Below are 13,269 nucleotides of genomic sequence, written 5' to 3'. Positions count from 1 at the left end.
GGAAGGCAGTAAGAAAAAGGGTAAAAAGATGAGCCAGGACACAAGAAAACTTCTTTGAGTACCTCATCTGTTTTAAGCTGGTATCTATTAAATAGCATGTTTCCAGCAGCGTGCCCTTTGCCCTTTGCTCACTAAAGACAGTAAAAAGCTAATTTTTGGCAAAGTGACTTCTCAGAACTGTGGTTCAGGAAAATTAATCTGGCTGCTTTATGTAATATCCCACATAATTCCTCCTCTTATTCTCTCCTATGGCTAACAACACCCAGTTTCTCAATTTTACCCAGACACCCAAGCTACAAATCCGAGATGTCTTCTAATACTTCCCTCTCCCCATCACACTACTCATTCACAATTCTACCTCCTAAACCTTTCTCTCATCAGTAACCTTCACTGTCATGACCTTATATCAAGCACTAATCATTCTTTCCTGAAAAAGTTTCCTAAGTGACCTCCAAACTCCAATCTATATCCCTCACTGCCACCCACATAAACTATCTAAAATACACATCTGATCATAATGCTCATCTTTGCTTGGAACTGTTTGTTGACTTCCAAATTGCCTACCATATGTATACAGAATATAATTTACAAAGTCTATCAGTCTACCTTGGCAGCCTCATATCCATACATACCCTACAAATCCCCTCTGCCAACTACTTTCCAGCATACACATAATAGTTCTTCATGCTTTTGTACCTGTGGACGTTGCTGTTTCCTCTACCTAATGGCCCTGCAATAGCCTAAGTGACAGATATCATACACAATGCATACCACTATAATCCAGGACCCAGATTTTAAATACTACATAAGAAGGAAAAAAAAAACCTATGAATACTAAATTTCCTATCCATTTAATTATATTACTAAGAATCTAGAGAAAATTCAAATCCAAAAGTTCTACTTTCAGTCAAGTTTCCCCCCCTTTTTATAAAACCATTTGATGGTAAAAAAAAAAAGAGCCCTTCTTAAAATCTGACAAATCCTTATACTTAAAACTACTGTAACACTGTATGTTAACTATACTGGAATTAATAATAATAATAATAGTAAAATAGCCCCCCCAATCTAACAAATCTAGGAATAGGGAGGGGAGCAGGGAGCTAAGATTTACCCAAGAAATGAGTAAGTGATTAAATATTCTGGCTATTAAAGTTTATTACCATAGGGGCACCTGGGTGGCTCAGATGGTTAAGCATCTGCCCTCGGCTCAGGTCGTGATCCTGGGGTCCTCGGATCGAGTCCCGCATCGGGCTCCCTGCTCCGCAGGAAGCCTGCTTCTCCCTCTGCCTCTGCCTCTCTCTCTCTCTCTCTGACTCCCATGAATAAATAAATAAAACATTAAAAAAAAGTTTATTACCATATTTTCATAAACAATGAAAAAAATTGGATATAACAGAATTAACAAATTTTAATGTTTTTAATGATTAAACAGTCACTTCAAATTTTTAAAATTATTACGCCATGATGCTAGCTATTATCTTTACAATCATAAATCTCAACATAAAGATATAACATAAAAAACACATAAAAAATTATTCAAGCTTTCTGGCTCTTTGGAATTGACCTAAATAAGAGTTTTCTGCGTAACGGTATATCTTTTTTTTTTTTAAGATTTTATTTTATTTATTTGACAGAGTGAGAGAACTCGAGAGAGGAACACAAGCAGGGGAAGCAGGAGAGGGAGAAGCAGGCTCCCCGCTGAGGAGGGAGCCCAATGCGGGCGGGGCTCAATCCCTGTACCCTGGGATCATGACCTGAGCCTAAGGCAGATGCTTAACAACGCCCCATAACAGTATATCCTTAAAGAGAAATTTATCTCTACCTAGAAAAAAACAAGGGCCTATTAATTTAGAGAAATTAAAAACTATCTTAGGTCATTAGTTCTCATTTTTATGGAAGCATCACAATATACCCCCAAAGCTTCAAATACCACTAGCACAGAGAATATCTAAGATCATAAGTACTTTAAAAAGTATTGCTTTAGAAATGTTAGAAATAATACTTTATGTGGGAATCCATCTTGACTCTTTATTCCTCTATAACCGATTACTTTCATCTGCCAAGTTTACCTCCTCAACATTTGTTGGATTATTCTTTTGTCTATGCATATCACCATCATCTCTCACTTGGACTAATTTCAACAGGTCTGCCAAAATCCAGTCTTGGGCTGTTAACATCTATCCTCTACACAGCTTGCAGAGCCATCTATTTAAGATATAATCTGACCATATCACTTCTCTACTTAAAAACAAAACCTTCATCGGCCCCCTATTTTTTACTTACTTAATATTTACATAACACTTAGTATATGCTAGTCACTGCTTTTAAGTGTTTTACAGGTGTTCATTTACTCATAACTGTTTGAGAATTTAAGTAACTAGCCTTTATATAGTGTGCATGTGTGTGTACGCACACACGAGTGTAAAATATAGATAACACAGTTATGTAAGCAACAGAGCTGAAAGCTGAACCCAGCACCTGGGGTCCATAGGTGGGGCTCTTCATCACTCAACTATGATGTCTCCCTACTTCCTAAAGTCCACATGCTTCAAAATAGTTTATAAGGCCTTTGATGACTATCTGATCCCTGCCCACTTTTCAAGTCTCATTTTTAATCAGGTCCCACTTTGCTCACACTCCAGTAACACTGAGCATCATGTAAAGGAGGTCAGATCTTCCCTCTCCTCACTTTGTGACCTTTATGATTCTACTGCTGTCCCCAGTCTGGAGCACCTTCTAGTACCTCAGCATGGTTCCTACAACAGACTGCACTGAATACATCCTGATGACAGAATCAATTTTTTAATGCTTCATAAGGTTATTGAGCAATAAGAAACAAAAATTTCCTATTATTAATTACACTGGCAGACATATGAAACACAAAAACACCAAGTGTTTTAGGACTCAAGTCTCCAGTACACCTAACTGGTTATCCAGTTAAAACACACACAAACAACAATAACCAAAAAACCTTCCCCAACCTTGGTCCTCCTTCAACTCTTTCTTAAGTCTATGATGGAGCCTGGAAATTTACATTTTTAACAGATAAAAACCTACCTCTGATGAAGACGGTCCATTAACACCCTGCTTTACAGGCCAGACCAAGGTAATCAGGCCAAATCAACTCCTCTATACTAACTCATGAACCCAGCCATACTGACCTACTTGAAACTTTCCTCACCAACCAAGCTGTACTAATGGGACTGGGTACAAATCATTTCCTCTACCTGGAACCCCAAACAACGTGACAGGATTTCTTCAAAAATGTTCAACACCTTTGTGAAGACTTCCTTGAACAGTTTGGGCCCTCATCACACCAAGTACGTATTTTGATTATAGCAGTGTTATGCTACCTTTGTATATTAAATTATGTGTTTATATACTTTAAGACCTTCAAGGGCAGGGACTGACAATCATGTTTGTATCCCTAGTACTTGGGATATAATTTAGCTAAATAAATGTTTGCTGGACAGAAAATACGATGAAAATTTATTTGTTTTAAAGATTTGTTTTTAGAGAGAAAGAGTGAGAGTGCAAGAGGAAAGGGAGAGAAAGAATCTCAAACAGCCCCCACTGAGCGTGGAGCCCAAGGCAGGGCTCAATCCCACGACCCTGAGATCATGACCTGAGCCAAAAACAAGAGTCAGACGCTTAACCGACTGAGCCACCCACGCACCCCTAAAAAAAAAAAAAAAAACTGATGAAAATTTAGAAGAGAAATATATCTAATGGTGTTGGATATTTTTTAAGTTTTTATTTTTTTAAGTAGGCTCCAGGCCCAGCATAGAGCCCAATGCATGGCTTGAACTCACAACCCTGAGATCAAGACTTGAGCTAATATCAAGAGCCTGAGCAACCCAGGCACCCCAGGGTTGTTTGTTTTTTTTTTAATAGAAAACCAATGCAAGTCTCTAAGTGTTACAATGGAAGGGCAAGATATAAAGAATGTAGTAACTGCAATTCTCAAAAATAATCTTACTCTCAAATTATAAATTCTCTTTAATATAAAATAGTATCTTTTAGGACAGGACATGTCCTGTCCATTTACCAGTTCTGTTTTGAAAGTAAGAGTCTAATCAGTCAAAATGTTTTGTTTTCTGCTGCACTATTTAAAATTTATTATTTAGAATATTCAAATACTAGGAAAGAATCAATGACTAAGATCCCCTATTTGCTTTGCTTCTCAGATCACAGCAGTCTCCCTCTACATAAGCCCCAAAATGGAGAAATGGGGAGCTCTTCTCTAAAATCCCAACACTGAACTTTACTCTCAGAATGATTTCTAAAGGGATATATAATTCACTTAAGCATATTTCTTCAAAATTTTTCTTTGATCTTTACTTTCCAAACTATAGTTACAATACTGTTTAGAAAACCAGGCAAAATTTAGGGTTATTTGAATTAATATTTAAGATTCTAAACAAAATTTTTCTGATAGTCAAAAATGTAAATTATTTTAATAAATGGGGGAGAGGAGATGAATCTATTTTATAGAACTCCAATTAACACATGTAAACACTGCCCCCTTCCTAAACACTGAACTTGACTAGCTTTCCAAAGGATAAAGCAGGAGAAAGAAAAAATACCTTTAGGGTAGAGAAAACTAGCACATACTACATTAACTAAATGATGAAGGTTAACACCACCAGTCATGTTTTGTGTGTATCATACAGCCCTAGACATGATATGATGAGAAGTGCACTTCACCTCTGTGGTATTTCTTCCAAAAACCCTTAACCCGAGTCTACTGAAAAAACACCACACAAACCCAGTTTGGGAGACATCTTACTGGATACCTGACGAGTACTACTCAAGACTGTCAAGGTAATGAAAAACAAGGAACCAATAAACTGTCACAAACCAGAAGAGGCATAACCAAATGTAATACGGTACCCTGGGCTGGATCTAGAACAGAAAGAGGACATTAATGGAAAAACTAGTCAAATCCATATAAAGTCTGGAGTTTAGGTAACAGTAAATACAAAGACTGACAAATGTACCTCAAAAATTAAAATGTTAACAATGGGGAAAATTGGGTTCAGGGTGTATGAACTCTCCGCACTATCTTCACAACTTGTCTGTAAATCTAAAATTATTCCAAAATAAAAACTTTAGGGGCACCTGGGTGGCTCAGCCATTAAGCATCTGCCTTCAGCTCAGGTCATGATCCCAGGTGCTGGGATCGAGCCCCGCATCGGGCTCCCTGCTCGGCGGGAAGCCTGCTTCTGTTCCCTCTCTGTCAAATAAATAAATAAAATCTTAAAACAACAACAACAACAAAAAACTTTATTAAAAAAACACAGGAAAAATGTGTTTAAATTAATTTAAATTATTTAAATTAATATTTAAAAGTACAAAAATGTTCTGACTGTTAAAGATGTAAACCATACTTTACAGTTTAAATAAAATGCTTATTTGCAACATACTTTTACATTAAAAAAGATGAATTATTCCATTTGGCACTGATTTACATAGCACTCTTTGCCTATTAAGAAACTTTGAGGGGTGCCTGGGTGGCTCAGTCAGTTGAGTGTGGGACTCTTGATTTTGGCTCAGGTCATGATCTCAGGGTGGTGAGATCAAGTCTGCATCGGGCTCCAAATTAAGTGTGGAGTCAGCTTCAGATTCTCTCTCTCCCTCTCCCTCTGCACAAGCCTCTCTAAATACATACATACATACATACAATCCTAAAAAAAAGAAACTATGAAGACATCATTGGTTTTCAGATACACATAACGAATACCAAAGAGAAAAAAAATCCCTAACACTAACCTTGGCATTGCGCTCCCTGCTCAGTAGGGAGTCTGCTTGTCCCTCTGCCCCCCCAATTCCATGCTCTCTCTCTCTCTCAAATAAATAAAATCTTTTAAAAAAAACCTACTATATTAATATATTGACTACTTATTTGATTAACTGTATGTTAAATTCTCCTTAAAAAAAGTCTCTAACAATAAAAAAAATCATTTACTGAAGGATTTATAAGCCATTCTTCATTCAATAGTAGCCATTATTCTCTGAGTTAGATACTGTCAACATTATCCACTTACAGATAAGGAAACTGAAGCTTCTGCTCAAAGAACATAGCTGGCAAATTGTGGAAGTAGGACTACTAGAATATTCAGATATGGTTTTAGTCAATAGCTTAATCTGTTTTCTGTGATAATGCTGAATGTATAACTCCCCCCCTTAAAAAATAAAAATTAGCAACAAAAAAACAAATAATAAAACTGACTCATCTTCACCTTCCCTTTTTTTGCAGTCAGCATATTTTTTCTTAAAGTTTTTATTTATTCATTTAAGTAATCTCTGCACCCAATGTGGGGCTCAAGCTCATGACCCGAGATCAAGAGTCACACACTCTTCTGAGCCAGCCAGGCATCCTGCAGTCAGCATATTTTTGATAAAATAAAAACAAATATGGAAAGATGAATAAAATATAAAATATGCCTTAAGCATACAGAACACTAATATCACAAAACATCTATCTTTGCCATAGACTTATTAAAGTGGATTAATCAATATGCAAAATCTTAATAAACATAAAATTTTGTATTCATTTAAAAATTAAAGTCCTTGAAAATTTCCCAGATTTTTCTTTTTTTACGATTTTATTTATTTATTTGACAGAGAGAGACACAGCGAGAGAGGGAACACAAGCGGGGGGAGTGAGAGAGGGAGAAGCAGGCTTCCCGCTGAGCAGAGAGCCCGACATGGGGCTCCATCCCAGGACCCTGGGATCATGACCTGAGCCGAAGGCAGACACTTAACAACTGAGCCACCCAGGCGCCCCAAAAATTTCCCAGATTCTTAATTTCACTGTTATCAAAGGACAGTCTCTCAGAAAATTTGTTAACAACCTTAGTTAACTGTTAATAATTCTTGTCAACACATAAGAGCTCAAAGAACAGATAATCAAAATGCAAAAAACAAATAATACAAGATGCAAACGTAATGCATCCAGGTGAGTTAATTCACTTCTTATGGATGAGAATTTTGTGGCCCTGATAGGTATGTCGGGAGTGTAACCCTGTTCCCTGGAACAACATAAAATCCCTTTAAAGGAAGTATGAACACTTTTCCCTCCTTCACCTCAATTCCTGAAAGATCACTGGAAGTCAGCTATTACTAAGAACTATAGCTTAGCACATTTCCTTTCACATAACCCTGCATTCAATCTATTAAAACAAATATTTACTTATTAATACAACTTATGTATATTTACTTAAATATTAATTTAATACCTAATATTAATTTATTAACACTTGCTTGTTAATACTACCAGCACGTATGCAACAAGTATTTATTTGCTTATTAATACTACTGTAAAACAGTATCAGGCACTCTCTGGGAGTCCCTACTCAAATACCTAAGGCCTTATGTAAGCAAAATAGTTAACAATACAAGACTGTATGTTAATAAATGCCAATTTAAATGATGCAGGCAATAAATGCTAATGGATTTTCACCATTTTAGAAAAGGAAGAAATTCACAAACACAAGAATAGTCATAAAAAGGGTCCATTTTGTCAAAAGAATAAGAAATCATGCAAGGCAATACCCAAGTGGTTAAATTCCTATATTTGGGGCGCCTGGGTGGCTCAGTCGTTAAGGGTCTGCCTTCGGCTCAGGTCATGATCCCAGGGTCCTGGGATCGAGCCCCGCCTCGGGCTCCCTGCTTGGCGGGAAGCCTGCTTCTCCCTCTCCCACTCCCCCTGCTTGTGTTCCTGTTCTCGCTATCTCTCTGTGAAATAAATAAAAATAAAAATAAATAAATAAATTCCTATATTTACCTCAATCTAGCTGCTGCCCCAACATGTGACCTTAGGGAAAGACATTCTCTAAATTTTAATTTTCTCACCCATAAAAATACAAATCTGCCTCCAAAAGTAGCAGAACAAATGAAAATGAGTACCACATTCAATATATTTACAAAGTTCCAGAGAAATGTTTATGACAATGTTAAATGACAGTAACTTTATTTTTTTTAAAGATTTTTATTTATTTGAGAAAGAATGAGAGAGAGAGAGAGCATAAGAGGGGGGAGGGTCAGAGGGAGAGGCAGACTCCCCGCTGAGCAGGGAGCCCGATGCAGGACTCGATCCCGGGACTCCAGGATCATGACCTGAGCCGAAGGCAGTCGCTTAACCAACTGAGCCACCCAGGCACCCAGATGACAGTAACTTTAGAGGATACCTTTCCAGAAGTATCCTTAATGCACAGATCAATCCTACCTAGGGACATTTCAACCAAAAGCCACCATCTTTTAAAGAGAAAACAATAAATCAAAATCATAAGCACTTATGATGCCTGCATCCACTGAGTATAAAGCATTTCACAAATATCAATTATATCTAACTGCCATGGCAAGGTTAAAAATGATACATATAGCAGTTCAGACACATAACCAAGGTTCTGTTTAAATAACTACCTGAAAATGTCATGCCAAACTAGCAACAAAGCTAAAACAATCCAAAAAGCCTTAATTGCAGTTCATTATTAGGCTCATGTATTATAACATTTTTCTTCACGAAGTACAGATTTCTCAAAACACTTGGCCTTTACAACTAAGATTCACTCTACAGCTAAACAACTTCAGGAGGACAGGTTTTCATCTTTTTTTTTCCTTTATCTTTTCAGAACTCATTGCATACCATTAGTTTTATTTTAAATAGAGCAACATTTTAAGTAAAAACAAAGCAATTACAGTCCTATTGTAGAAGACTTTAAGAACAGTGACAAAGAATTTCCACTTCACATTTAACTATTTCTCTTTCCAACATTGTGACAGGTTACCTGTCATAATGAAATATTTCAAAATAGAGACTTAAGACGTGAATAAAAAACTCTCTTCTAGGACCACAGCAGACATTGGCTAGCTCAGTTTAAAACCAACTGAGCCTTAAGTCCCCTTGGCAAAAGAGTATGTGACTCACTATTGTAGAACTCAATGGAAAGAATTGGAAAATTCGTTCTGATTGCTCTAAGATTTTGCTTTGAGTCTGTTTTTTAAAGACATTTCCATACTGTTGTCAACTTCCATAGTTTCTATGGCTTGTTTATTAAGATGACAAGTTGTGAATAAGATGAGCCATATGTAAACAAAAAGTAAGGTCCTATTTTTTCTTGAATACCTAAAATATGAGTCACAAGGTGTATACATGCACGTATGTGTGTGTATGTGTAGTATGTATTGACATACATATTATTTAGTACACAGAAGGGAAACATTTACATAGAAAAAATAGAGACAATGAAACATGGATGTTCTAGCTAGAAAAAGAAAAGTTATGATACTGATTTTTCCCTTCCAGAAACATCTCCAAATTTCTAATATTCTAAAGTTATTTTAACTGAAAAAATACATACCAAACAATTCTACTAAAAAAATGAAATCTATCATTTTTTAGTAGAATTATAATTATAAAACTATCATTAAAAGTTTCATAAATATAGGATTATGAAGAATTTTAAAAACTGATCTACAAATTAAGCAAAAGATCCCGTCACATGTATCAGAAACATCCACAGATACATTATTTGGACTAAAGCTCTCTTAAGTCAAATTATTTTAAGCTCCTGATCAACGAATAGTCTACTGAAAAATCACCACTCTTAGTGCACTTTTATACCTTAAAAATACTAGGATGGGAATATGTCACATAACAGTCAATTACCATTCTCTACCTTACTCGTTCCTCACCATATGAACCCTTCTACCTTCTAATCACATTAAAAATAACAAAAGTGTGAAAATATATCATACACTGACAGTCTTAAGTCTCATCAAAATCACATTTACCATATGAATCTGACATTCTTTTGAAGATGTCTATTCACATGAATGCTTGATGGAAGACATTAAAGTGACCTACCCTCTCTTATGGTAGTACCTTACAAAAGGTCCCTTTCAAGGGACAACACAAGAAAACCTTTATAAATAGCCTTTAACACAAATTATCTTATCCTTTTTTACTCATCTCTGATATTATTAAAAAATCAGATTTACTGTTTCAATGCAAACTAAAGTAAAAGAAAACATCTATAGTATTCTTAGATTTTTGCCATATTATCTATTACTATTTCTTGCCAAATATTTCTGGCATTCATTAACTTACATTTACTTGACTAAAACAATAAAAAAAACATTAACACAGGTTGTATACGTGTGTGTATATGTATACACAAATACAGAGAGACAATAAGTGTCTGCTTTAGAGCAGGGACATTGCTTTTTACCCCAACTGCAAAAATGTTGGAAACTAAAAACATCAGATTTTAAAATTTACTAGAGAGAAATGCCTTTGTTGTAGCACCAATTAGTATCAAATAACCTTACAAAACATAAGCAAAAGAAAAATGCTATGAAAGGGCAATCTAGCATTTCACAGCTTCTGCTCTCTTACTCCACCCAGTCTCCTCAGCTCAATGGCTGTTCACAGCATCCACAAATATTAGCCCATTTTTAAAAGGAGAGGGGATGGGTACCAAAACAGGGTTATCTCTATCAAAATCAATATACAGAGAAATATCTGGTGAAAAATTCGGTTCCTTTCTCTGATTTATAAAAAAAATAACAGCTTCAAATTTGTTTTAAGAGATCCTCCCCTTCTGAACAATCCAAACAATGATCATTTATAATAGAACATGAAAGAATAAATCACCCTAAATACAGATTACAGTTATGCTTTAATAAAAACTGCAACTTGCAATTGCCAGTTATTTTGCAAAACTGTGTCTTGAAAGATACCATGAGAGATTAAAAGCTAGCTGATGTCTTAGAAGCAAATCAGAATTTTTTAAGTAAAAGCCTTTTATTTATTCAACATTATATCACTGCCGACATACTCAGGCAGGAAATTTTCCTGATTAAAAGACTGAACCCTGCAGTAATCAAGCCCTGCTGCAGAAAAAAAACAAACACACACACACAAAAAATTTTTAAGCAAATACTACTGTGGCAAAGGAGGAGGGATGACATTACTGGTATGAAAGGCCCAAGCTCTCTCCTCCGCCCTAGACTCAAATGAAATTCACACAAAACAACCCACCTCCCAACAAAAATAGAATTACTAAAAATGGCATAAATTTTTTGTTTAGCCTTTAAAACGTCATGAATCTTGAGGACTATGTATTAAAGTAGAGGTCGGGATAACAGTAATATCTTTATTCTCTCCCGATTGCCTCTTAAGGAAAGGGGGAGGGGGGGACCTTGGCATGACATCGCCCATTGAGAATGAAACCACAAATCTGGTTCTTCTCTTCAAAAGCACAAATTCTTAACCAAAGGACGGATGTAATTTGGACCCAAACCCCAACCCCAAAAGAAAATTTCCTGCCCTCCTCCCAGGGAGTTTCTTGCTAAGTCACTGAAGAAAGGTAGAAAAACAAATAAAGCCAAGGCACCTTGCTCTCTTATCTAAAATACTGAAAACCTACTCTTCTCTACTGTTGAGAGAGTTCAAATTTGCCCACCACCTCAAAGACATTTTCTATTTTGTCACCTGGGAGACTAAAGAAGGCACTGCGTTTCCTAAAGGAGTGGGGAGATTAGATGAAGGGGAATGGCTGAGGGCCTCGAAGCTGTGTTACAACGTCAAAAGGCAACTCCCGTCTCAGGAGCCAGGGGCAGAAAAGAAAAACCTGCCTGATTCGGTGGGTGGATGCGGCGGATGGTTCAGAGGGTCGGACCGCTCTTTAGCGGGAGTAGAGGCTGGACCACCGCACAGAGGGACCAGGGAAGGGCTGGGCCATCCTCCTCAGGTCAACCCCATCCTAAGGACAGGTGGGGGACGGAACGCCTGAAGGCCTATGGGTGCCCAGGCCGCGCGGAGCCGAGCACAGTCCCCGAGCCGCCAACCACGGGTGGGGTGGGGACTGCGGAGCTCGTCTTCCGCGGCCAGGGAGAAGAGGGCCAAACCATTTCCCCAAGATCAGAGAGCGACCTGCTCTCCACGCCCTTCCTACCCAAGAATACTTTTCTTGCTAAGTCACTGAGGGAGGAGGGCGATCTCTTCCCGGGGAGGGCCGCGGGTGGAGTCGCGGCGGCTCCGGCACCCCCCGAACCCGGGTCGGGGAGGACGGGAGCGAGGGCAGCGCCCTCCCCGGCCTGTCCCCCCTCCTCCCGTGTCTCTCACTCAACGGCCGTCGCGGCCGCCATTTTGAGAGCGAGGAGAGAAGAAGAAGGAGGAGGCGGTGGCAGGGGGAGGGGAGAATGGGAGGGAGGGGACCGGCGCAGCCACCTCGTCAGGCCGCCCGGCCCGGCCCGCAGCCGCCCGAGCGCCGTAGAGAAGACAGAGGGGAGAGCACAGACCCCCTCGCCGCCTTACCGGAGCGCTGCACCGCCGCCTCCGCAGGGCCTCTTCCGTCCTTCACTCCCATCCACCGGCGGGGGAGGGGGAGAGGGAGAGGGAAGGGAGGAAGGAGGGAGGGAGGGAAGGAGGGAGGGGGAGGATGGCGCGCTGGGCCCGGTCCCGGGGAGGGGGAGGGGAGGGGAGCGGGCGGGCTCCTCAGCCGTTCCGGGGCTCGAGCCCAAGCCTGGCCCTCGCGGCTTTTCTCGCTCGCGCCCGAGCGCTCCTCCTTCTCTTTCTCGCTCCTTGGGCCCCGGGATCACTGCTCGTTCGCTCGCTCACTTGCTATCTCAGCCGCCGGACTCCGCCGCCGCCCCGCCGCTCCAGCTCCGTCTGTCACAGGAGCTGCCCCAACGCCCTGACGTCACCGCGCCGCCGCCGCCGCCGCCACCGCCGCCGCCGCCCCAGACCCGCCGGGATGAGAGAGGGGAGGGGGGCCGGGAGCGGAGAGGGCTGCGGCGCATGCGCCGGCCTGGGCCGGGCCCTGAGCCGCGCTGCCTTCCGCTTAGCCGGCGGCCTTGCGGTGCGGTTTGGCGGTACCGAGTGGCGGGCGGAGGAGTTTGCGCAGGAGGTGCTCCTTCTCGCGTTCTCCTCGCCTCTGTAACCTTGAGGTTCTCTTTTCCTAGACCCTCGTCTGATGGTTCAGGCACCTCGTGAACTCCGGCTGTGTTCACCTCCCCGCCCTGCTTTTGCCCACAAACAGAGCTCTCCCCGCTTCTCCCCGCCAACAGCGGGGACCCGTTGGGACCCGTGGATTCCGGGCCCCGATAGGCTTCAGGCTAATGTGGAGCCTAGGCCAAGCTGTGGCCCCTTCTACCTCCGGCCTTAGGGTTTATTTTCCAGTTTGGTGGGGGCAAAGAGGAGGGAAGTAGGTTGGGTTGGTTTGGAGAGAAGAGCTGTTGAGGTTAAAAGGCTGATGGAAA

At 40.2% G+C, this 13,269-nt stretch overlaps 1 protein-coding gene across 1 annotated transcript in view; it reads right to left on the bottom strand.

The window, feature by feature from the left end:
- The window catches only part of PAFAH1B1 (platelet activating factor acetylhydrolase 1b regulatory subunit 1), an 82,713-nt gene extending 70,008 nt beyond the window's left edge, over window positions 1-12,705 (bottom strand). The window contains exon 1 of the mRNA XM_028109063.2: window positions 12,326-12,705. The gene's annotated coding sequence lies outside the window, so the exon portion shown is untranslated. The remainder of the gene's footprint in view (window positions 1-12,325) is intronic.
- Between the last annotated feature and the right edge of the window lie 564 nt (window positions 12,706-13,269).

The sequence above is a fragment of the Eumetopias jubatus genome, unplaced genomic scaffold (assembly GCF_037043125.1).
Source record: "Eumetopias jubatus isolate StellerSeaLion01/CBP00866 unplaced genomic scaffold, mEumJub1_p1.0 scaffold_10, whole genome shotgun sequence".
NCBI classification, from domain to species: domain Eukaryota; kingdom Metazoa; phylum Chordata; class Mammalia; order Carnivora; family Otariidae; genus Eumetopias; species Eumetopias jubatus.
The sequence above is the reverse complement of the archived record's forward strand: the minus strand, read 5'-3'. Positions and strand labels throughout refer to the sequence as shown.